Below are 10,549 nucleotides of genomic sequence, written 5' to 3' on the forward strand. Positions count from 1 at the left end.
TCAAGAGATTTTTGCTGGAAGAGAAAGACGTGTTCTTGGGAGAAGCTTCCAACCTGGGTATTGTCCTGATGCTCTCCTGTAGGTGATAATTTCCCACTGTAGGTGATGATAATCTATTTTTGTACCAGTGGTAAGAGCACTAATTTGCATGCACCGCAATGACATTTTACACTCATATAAACTCTAAAACAAATAAGATTAAAACAAAACGTCAGAAAAGCACATTGCTACAGGGTGTAAATGTAAAAGCATCTCAGTAGTTACTGAGAAACTGATTGGCCTCACAGCCTGTGAACTGTGCTCACAGGGAGACCCCCAGAATGCTATGCAATGTCAGCCAGTTAAGCTGAAGATAATGAATGGGTATTTATTTTTTTCTAATGAGTTTTTAAAATTTTTTTAATATGTTTTTTTAAAGATTTATTTGTTTTTATTACAAAGTCAGATATACAGAGAAGAGGAGAGACAGAGAGGAAGATCTTCTGTCCGATGATTCACTCCCCAAGTGAGCACAACGTCTGGGCCGGTGCTGTGCTGATCCGAAGCTGGGAACCAGGAGCCTCTTGCAGGTCTCCCATGCGGGTGCAGGGTCCCAAAGCATTGGGCCATCCTTGGCTGCTTTCCCAGGCCACAAGCAGGGAGCTGGATGGGAAGTGGAGCTGCCGGGATTAGAACCGGCGTCCATATGGGATCCTGGCACGTTCAAGGCGAGGACTTTAGCTGCTAGGCCATGCCGCCAGGCCCAAGTTTTTTTCATTTTTGTTCTGAAAGTACAAGAAGATATTCTAAGAGTGGTAAAGTTATTTTCCTGAGACAGTAAGGTTTATAATTTTTTTGCAGAAATAAAAAATGCTATTTATAGAACTTCATTTTGTTGTTTTTTCATTTAGTAATGGTCATGGGCTTCTTATGTACCAATACATACTGCTTTTTGTGCATCTTTTTTTTTTTAAGATTTGTTTATTTTTATTGGAAACGCAGATTTACAGAGAGAAAGGTCTTCCGTCTAGTGGCTCACTCTCCAAGTGGCTGCAACAACCGGAGCTGAGCCGATCTGAGGCCAGGAGCTTCTTTTGGGTCTCCCATGTAGATGCAGGATTGCAAGGCTTTGGGCCATCCTCTACTGCTTTCCCAGGCCACAAGCAGGACCTTGAAGGGAAGTGGAGCAGCCAGATATGAACCAGCACCATATGGGATCCCGGCGTATGCTAGGCGAGGACTTTAGCCACTAGGCTACTGCGCTGAGCCCATGATGCATCTTTTTTTTTTTTTATAAGTGTTGCCATTACTTTCATGTAATTATATTATGAAATAATGTTTAAAATCCTTTTGTAGGGCCCGGCGGCATGGCCTAGCAGCTAAAGTCCTCGCCTTGAAAGCCCCGGGATACCATATGGGCGCCGGTTCTAATCCCGGCAGCTCCACTTCCCATCCAGCTCCCTGCTTGTGGCCTGGGAAAGCCGTTGAGGACGGCCCAAGACTTTGGGACCATGCACCCGTGTGGGAGACCCGGAAGAGGTTCCAGGTTCCCGGCTTCGGATCGGCGCGCACCGGCCCGTTTGCGGCTCACTTGGGGAGTGAATCATTGGACGGAAGATCTTCCTCTCTGTCTCTCCTCCTCTGTGTATATCTGGCTGTAATAAAATGAATAAATCTTTAAAAAAAATCCTTTTGTATCAGGAGAAACAGTTCACAACCATTAATGGAAACAAAAAATCTAATACCTGCATGGCTTTAAACTATATTTTATTGGTAACATTTTTAGAATGCTTCCTAGATACTGGATTATAGCTCTACCTATAAGCAAGATTTGATTACAACCAGAAACTGCATTTAAGGGTGTGGTATTTTGAGTCTGTTGTATAAAAGTGAGTCACTGATATTGGCTATGGCGAAATCCCATGCTTCCTCCATACAGCTTTTAAGTCTCCTGTTTGTCCCTCACTGTGGCAGTGAAAGAAGCAAAGCTTTCTTATGAAATGTGATGTCACAAAGAACTTACTGCTAATGACAAAGCTCTTCACATAGACATGGCTATTTCATCTCTGGGAATTGGCCAGGCTGCCTTTTCACGAGGAATCAACCCTGCTGTGGACATCCTGAGCACAGGGAAAATCTGTGTGGCTTCTTCTCAGAACCTTGTACATCCCTTAGGAGCAACTCAGAAATTGGGGCAGGTGTTTGCTGTAGTCATTAAGACTCTGCTTGGGACTCACATCCCACCTTAATTCTCCTGGGTTCAAATCCCATCCCACTCCACTTGCCTGCTAATGTGCACCCCAGAGCAGCAGGCGATGGTTCAAGTGCTTGGACCCCTGTCACCCACGTGGGGGATCTAGCTTGAGTTCTAGATTTCAGGCTTTGACTTTCCCTAGCTATGGCTGCTCTCATATTCCTCAATATATGTGTTACATAAATGTTCCTTTATTTCTTCCCCAGCCTCTTGTGTGACTACTACACAAAGCACACACAGCAGCAGATGTGTCTATTTCATCACATCTTCTTGTCCCATTCTCCCCCTTGGTGATATTTTTGTCCTGTTTTCCCCCAATTATACATTGGGTTGGAATGTATAATATCACATTCATCTCTGTAGAATTAGTATGTCGTGCAAGGCTGATACAGGGCTCAAGAATTTTGCATAAATTCAGCTTATAACTTTTTCTTTTATTCATTTATTTTAGATAAATTCATCCAGCTGGGGATCCCTCTGTCAAGAGATATAAGCATAATTTTGCTTTATTATGCATGTTCTCATAGTCTCCTAGGGGTTCACCCACTAGGTGTTTTATTATGTTAGAATGCCAGCAATTGGGCAGGGAATTGGTACAGCAGCTAAGATGCCACTTGGAATGTCCACACCCCCTATTATGCTTCGGTTTAAGTCCAGCCTGCTCTTTGATTCTAGCTTCCTGTCACTGTGTACCTGAGAGGCAACCAGTAATACAGCTCAAGTAGTTGGGCCCTGCCACTCACATGGCAGACCTGGATTGAGTTTTGGGTTCCTGGCATTGGGCTGGCTCAGCCCGGTTGTTAAAATTGGGAGAGTGAACTAGGAGATCTGCAAACAGGAGATCTCTCTCTCCTCTCATTAATAAGATCGATGGTGTGAGGGACTACTTTGCATTTCTTATTTTCTAAGGTGATTACATTTATAAAGCCTTATTTAATTTTTAAAAAGGATTTGTTGATGTACTTGAAAGGTGAAATTATAAAGAGAGAAGGATAGATGAGAGAGAGAGGTTCACTTCCCAGTGGTTTGAATGGCTGAAGTGGCCAGGGCAGGGCAACCCAAAGCCAGGAGCCAGAAACTCCACCACACACTTTCCCCATGGATTCACAGACTCAAGAACTTAGACCATCTTTCACTGCTTTCCTGGGGACACCATCAGGGGGCTAGATCAGAAATAGAATGACAGGGTCCAAACCAGCGCTCATATGGGCTGCTGGCCTAATAGGTGGCAGCTTCATACACTGTACCACAGTGCTGGCCCCCTAAGATGCTTAATTCTAAAAGGGAAAGAAATAATTTATGAGAAAAGAGAGGCAGGATCTTGGGACTGTATTCAGGAATTCTGTTTTCTCCACTTGAATGTGTTGGACTTATTTAAGCCACTGAAACTTGGTCTCTATGATGGATGGAACTGGTCACTCTTCTAAAACAAGTTAAAGGTGTGTTACATGGGAGATCAATTTAGGGAGTAAGTCATCCTTCATCAGACAGCTTGGCTGCTTCCTCACACTGATGACTCTCTGCCTTGGGAGTATTGCAGGGTGCACAGCTGATGTTTCTCCAGCGATATGCGATGCTTTCTAGTCTCCATTGTCACTGTCCTGAGCCAGTTGGCAGAGCAACTGTGTCTGATTGCTTTAACTAACATGCAGGCTGACAACACTGTCTCTGAGTACCTAGCGGACATTGGAGTCTTTGTGACTTGCAGTAGATCTTTTCTCTGTTTCTTTTCCATGGGAATCCTGTGACTATAAGAAGCTGCAAGGGGGTCAGGGGAGCCTGGGAGGAAGGGCAAGGAAGTGCATGTGATGTGTCAGCTCCACCGCTTCTCATCATACATACCTCCTGTTTGGATAACACATTGCATTTGGCTGCAGCTGAAAAGCAAAATCCTAGATTTAATGAGCCAATAAAATGCCTGCAGCAGCAGGGGTTTGGGGAGTGGCCTGACTTTGCACTAAGCTAAAAGCCGATAATTGAGCCTGTGTGCCAGCTGAGACCTGGAGATTTCTCCGGCAGGAGCCCTGGCATTAACATTTTTTCCCCTTTTCCATTCTGATGTGCAGCCAGCTCCTGATGAAGGCTCAAGCCTCAGAGTCTCCAGAGAGCTCACTGCTATCACCTAAATTATTTTGATTAACCCTAACTCTGAGAGTCTCAATTTACTGCCATGCACATTAACAGTAATACTCATGTGGAACCGCCTGCCGGGGCAGGTGACAAACCAGGTCTAAGCCAACGGGCTGAGGTTGAGCCTTTTTTTTTTAAAGCTTGGACTACTACTGTCACTGTTTCTGCTTCAGAGGCACACAAGGGAGAGAAAAAGGGTAGAGAAAGGCCACATTATATTTTTTTAAATGTTCTCTCTTGCAAGTGACAAGTTTTCACAGTGAAATGGCTTTCATGGTAATATTTTTCAAAATATATATTGAAAGAACCCACTGTCCTATCACATCTTTAAAACAATTCTCATACTGTAACACTCCTTAGAGATCTTTTTTTTTTAAACCAACAAGGCAAAAAAATTATGATCAACATATTCAATTGGAAGTATGGACCTAGATGGCTGGCATTGTGACACCTTTTGAGCTTGATGCAGAATCTGGAGCCCATGAAGGAAGACAGGATCAAAGGCTCAATCAAATGCCCACAGCTCTCTGGGGTTCTGATAGATTTTTTTCCCCAGGCAGAGAAAATGAAACTGAAAAAAAAAAAATCTGATTTGTATGTCAGGATTACCGTTCGGCTCTGATTCCACACCCCCGAGTGTCAGCAATGACGGGCCAATTTAAGTTAAGGTGGTTCATTACCACTCGAGCAAGTGTGTTGTATTATGAGCTAGAGCAGCTCTATCAATCTTTAGTTATTTCATTTAGAAGGAAGTTCTACGCCACTTTATTCTCCTTTCATTTGGAAATGTCCTTAGAGCATTTCTAATGGTTATTTGGGATAAAAAGCATTTGTTTAAACTCTTACAGTTAGGCAACAATCTTCCCAGCTGGTTAAGGAACCTCAGGTGGGTATTCTAGAGCAAGTTTTTGCATTTTTTTCTCCTCTTGCTCTTTCTACCCTGTTTCTTTTGCATCAGTTGCATTTAATTTGTGTGTGGGAACTTGAAAAAAAAAATAAAGAGAAAGTCAGACAAGTCATGAACAAGAGGTGAGTAATGCCGGGAAAGGCTTTTCGAAGTCCAGAACTCCACAGGCTTGATGGAGCACCGAGGCTGGAGGTAGAGGCAGTGATGTGTTCTTTAAAGAAGAAAGAAAGAAAAAAGAGAGAGAGGAGAGAAAGAAAGAGAGAGAGAGAGAGAGAAAAAGAAAGAATTATTCATTTTTTTTTTTTGGAAAGACGGATATACAGAGAAGGAGATACAGAGAGAAAGATCTTCCATCTGCTAGTTCACTCCCCATGCCGCCACAACAGAGGTAAGCTGATCCAAAGCCAGGAGCCAGAAGCTTCCTCTGGGTCTCCCACATGGGTGCAGGGCTGCCCTCTAGTGCTTTCCCAGGCCATAAGCAGGGAGCTGGGTGAGAAGTAGACCAGCCAGGAAATGAACTGGTACCCATATGAGTCCCAGCAGATGCAAAGTGAGGACTTTTGCCACTGGGCTGCCACACTAGGCCCACTCATGTGTTCTTAACTAACTATTATCCAGCATATCCACAAGAAGAGCCTGGTTTAAGGACAACTGGAAAGTACAGGAAAAATATTTTTGTTTGGGGAAGCAAAAATTTCCTTGGTGTCAATTAAAACGTAAGCTGAATTCTATTCCCATTGCAGGGGCAGGGGGTGTGGTGAGGTAGGGTGGTGCAGAACTAACATCAGGGTTCAGTGTTGTGGCATGGTGGATTTAACCATTGCATGTGAAACCAGTGCATTGGGGCACTGGTTCAAGTCTTGACTGCTGCACCATTGACACAGCTCTGTGCTAATGTGCCTGGGAGTGCATGCAGGAGAAGATGACTCAAGTGCTTGGCCCTGGTACTCGTGTGGGTGATCCAGATGAACCTCTTGACTCCTGGCTTTGGCCTGTTCAGCGCTGGAGGAGTGAACCAGCAGATGGGAGATTTCTGTTTTTCCCTTTTTTTCTGTAACTCTACTTTCAAATAATCAATAAATCTTTTTTAAAAACTGAAAGCAGGGCCCGGCGGCATGGCCTAGTGGCTAAAGTCCTCACCCTGAACGTGCCAGGATCCCATATGGGCACCAATTCTAATCCTGGCAGCCCCACTTCCCATTCAGCTCCCTGCTTGTGGCCTAAGAAAGCAGTCGAGGACGGCCCAACACCTTAGGACCCTGCAACCATATGGGAGACCTGGAGGAAGTTCCTGGCTCCTGGCTTCGGATCGGCGCAGCACCGGCCGTTGCGGCTCACTTGGGGAGTGAATCATCAGACGGAAGATCTTCCTCTCTATCTCTCCTCCTCTGTGTATATCTGACTTTGTAATAAAATAAATAAATAAATCTTAAAAAAAACTGAAAGCAGTAATCATTGTTATAATAATTAAGGAGTCATGCATTAATGAGTTTAAGTGAGTTCCTCTCAGATTTCCTTTCAAATTGAGAACAGATTTTCTTTTTTTTTTTTTTTTTTTTTAAGATTTATTTTATTTTTATTACAAAGTCAGATATACTGAGAGGAGGAGAGATAGAGAGGAAGTGGAGCTGCCGGGATTAGAACCAGCGGCCATATGGGATCAAGGCGAGGACCTTAGCCACTAGGCTACGCCGCCAAGCCCGAGAACAGATTTTCTTGGCTTGCTTTAAGTTTTAGAGTCAGATCATCTGGTTTAATTCATGGACTTACCTTTCAAATTTCAGAGTTCACAAATAAGAATCAGCTGAAGAATGTGTTAAAGTACAGCTTGGACTCCTATTTGGATTTCCTGATTCAGTAAGTCTGGGATGAAGTAGAAGAATTTGAATCTCCGCAAGTTGCCAGGTGTGTTAGGCAGCGTCCTAAAGATGTCCCACTAAGAATCCTATCTTGTGACTATTCAAATAGCATGCAAGACACAGCCGGGGAAGACTTTTACCAATGGAAATTAGCTTGCTCGTGGGCCAGAAAGCCAATCAATTATTCTAGATTACCTAGATGAGTCCAGTGTACTCACAGGAGCCCTTAAAAGCAGAAGAGCAAGGCAGGAGTGTCAGAGGGAGAGAAAGTTATTTCTGCTCCAAGGGGAAGGGACTGTAAGCCGAGCAGTGTGGCTGGCATCTGTGTGGTAGAACTCAGGCTGCTCCTGGGATCTGACCCTCTGGAACAGCCTGCAAGTGGAGTCACACCGAGAGCTTCCAGAAGGGAGTGCTGCCTGGCAGACAAAAACTGTAAGCAGAGATCACGCTGGCTGCACTGAGGCTGACCTGCGGACAGGGTGAGTTAGTAACTTCGTGCTGTTTTAAGTCACCAGGTTGATGGGATCTGAAAGAGCAGCTTCAGAAAGTCAACAGCCCTGGTTAACAGGTGCAGTCGAGCTGCCATTGGCAACTCGCTGGTTTGTCCCGTGAAAATCTTCTATTAGGAACTACTTTTCAGAAATCTGGAAAGTTGTTTTCTCTTTCTTTTTTTCATCTCACAAGTAGAAAAAAAGTAAAGATGAAGGTTTTCTTTCAGGTAAAAGAAAACATGTATAATGCTTGAGAAACAGTCACTGGGTAACTTCTGTTGAGTTATAATACTTAGTAGTTGCTCTAAGCCAGGCACTGGGCCAAATATTTAGTATAAAATCTCCTCACATATCGCTTCTCGGCCTTTTGGCTAAGATCAAGTGTAAAATCTCCTCACTGTAACAATGGGAGGTAGACGTATTGTTTTTACTGATGTGTACACTGAGCATGGGAGGCACTGATATAAAATCAGGCAGTCAGCAAAAAGTGAAGGTGAGATTGAACCCAGCAAGGCAGGCTCCAGACTCTAAGCTCTAAGTTGCCATTCTTATATTTTATTTCAAATCTAGTTTCATATCTGCAACCTTTTCTTGTTTGCCACTGGTGTTAAATGCTCTTACACAGTCTTACAAAATGATGTCATGTAAGCTCTATAGTGTAGACTTCATTAAACTTTGATACTATAATCATTCATGTCTAGCATTTTTTCAGCCACTATCTACTGAATATATGATATATGCCAGGCACAAGCTTCCAAACTTGAGAATTAATTCTGGCATAAACTTTACAGTAACTAGAATCAGTAGCTGTAAAAAAAAAACTTAACAGATAAACACTATAAAATCCATCCTAGTAGCCTCAGAAATAGTAGTATGAGGCTATCTGCGTCATTACCAGCATCATTCTTACAATGCCTGGTAACACAACAGACTTAGCAAATCATACAAGACACCTAGTTAATTTTGAAGTTCTAATAACAAATAATTTCAGCATTAATATGTTTAAGTATTATGTAAAAACTACTTATTTAAAAAGTTACCTGTTTATAGTTATAAGCTTTAGACCTTTATCCTACCTTAATGCAATAAACAAAAAGACTAAAATGAGGGGGTCTTCAGACAAGGTCTTCATAAGGCTTTAAAAAATTTTTTTAATTACATTTTTCTACCAACATATTATTTGTAATTAATCAACTGAGAAACTACTTGTACCAATGAAAGCTCCACTAAATGCCTGGCTATAAAGTATGCAAAAGTCAATATCTTTTATATGTACTAGCCACATTTATTAGAAAAACATGATAAATTAGCAAGCAACAACAAAGAATAATGATAACTTACCAAGAAATAAATGGGATAACAAATAGAAAAATGTAAGATGTGAAGGATGTGAAAGGATTTTTGAAAAATATGTAAGAATATGCTATAGTCAGATATCAATTCTGTTTTAGCTGACTGGTGTATTTGATACAATCCTGATTAACACATCAGTGTCATTAGGGGTAAGAAGAAAGATGAAGAGCTTAGCAAAATGACTATAAAATCTTCTAGACTCGTGAACACAGAAGTAGCTTAGAATCTATAATACAGGAATAAAAGGGATAAAGATGTGTCCAAACTAAATTTGGTCCAATAGAACTAGATTTTGGTACATAGTCACTGAGATGAAATTAAGCCCAGCAAATGCCAAAGCCTTCTAGAATAAGGACGTAACTTCCAAGGAAGGAAGGAAGTAGTAAAGCACAGTGAAATGCCAGTGTAGACAGGATGGTGTATGGGTTATGCACTTCTGCGACTACTGTGTTAGGGTGTGGCAACAAAACTGCACTGAGGTAGGAAGCATCTTCTCTGCTCTGGCAGCCACCTGCCTTTCAACAGGTCACATCAGTAAATCAGGAGAAATGTGAATGAGTGAGTGTATGTGCCACTTTCTGTCAACCTGCAGCCCAACTGCATTTCTTCAAAGGCATCAATCAATGTTCACCTGTTTTGAATAAAGACCGTGACACCTATGGAAAAACCCAGAGGGAAAACTTTTATAAATATATTGAACTTAAGAGAAAGCAAAACATATATTCAGTTTGGAAGAATCTGCTTTATAAATATCTAACAAACAAAATGACGTTATTCTATTATACAAAGGACTCTCCATTTCATACAAAAAAGACAATGGAAAAATGCATGCCTGCCAAGAAGCTGTTGGAACAGCTAATAAACGTAAACATTTGCAAAGATAGCAAGACTCTAATTGCTTTTAAAAGTAGTAAGTTTGCTGGCTGTCCTTGTGGTGCAACAAGTTAAGCTGAGGCCTCCAATGCCAGCATCTCCTGTTGGAACAATTCAAGTCCTAGCCACTCCACTTCTGACTTGATCTCCTGCTAATGTGCCTGGGAAAGCAAAGGAGGGTGGCCTGAATATGTGGCCCCTGAAACTTACACAGGGTATGTGGATAAAGTTCCATGCCCCTGACTTTGGCCTGGCCTGGTCCAGCCCCAGCCTTTGCAACCGTGTAGGGAGTGAAAACAGATGGAAGACCTCTCTGTCTCTTGCTCTCTCACTGTCCCTCTCTATCTCTGTCACACTGGTTTTCAAATAAATATTAAAGAGAAGCAAACAAAAACTCATTAGCTTAGTAGGGGAGCAGAGACATAATCCCTTACCTGCAATGAAAGGGATAAGGGATAATAAATTTAGCTGCTACAGGTTCATGGATGCCTGGTTCAGAAACAAAAGACCTGAGTCATCTTCTGCATCTTTGCCAAGTGCATTAGCAGGGAGCTGGATGAGAAGCAGAAGAGCAGAGACTTGAACCGGTGCCCATATGGGATGCTGTCGCAGGCAGTGGCTTTAACCACTATGCCACAACACCATCCCAGGCCTTTTGTGGAACTTCATTGGGAAGATGATACAGAGCAAAATGTTTCCGCTG

The 10,549-nt window shown here is 42.5% G+C and overlaps 1 pseudogene; it reads left to right on the forward strand.

Moving 5' to 3' along the window:
- Positions 1-7,971: 7,971 nt before the first annotated feature.
- LOC131480878 (U2 spliceosomal RNA) lies at positions 7,972-8,084 on the forward strand (annotated as a pseudogene).
- Positions 8,085-10,549: the final 2,465 nt, after the last annotated feature.

This window comes from Ochotona princeps, chromosome 7 (genome assembly GCF_030435755.1).
Source record: "Ochotona princeps isolate mOchPri1 chromosome 7, mOchPri1.hap1, whole genome shotgun sequence".
Classification (NCBI taxonomy): domain Eukaryota; kingdom Metazoa; phylum Chordata; class Mammalia; order Lagomorpha; family Ochotonidae; genus Ochotona; species Ochotona princeps.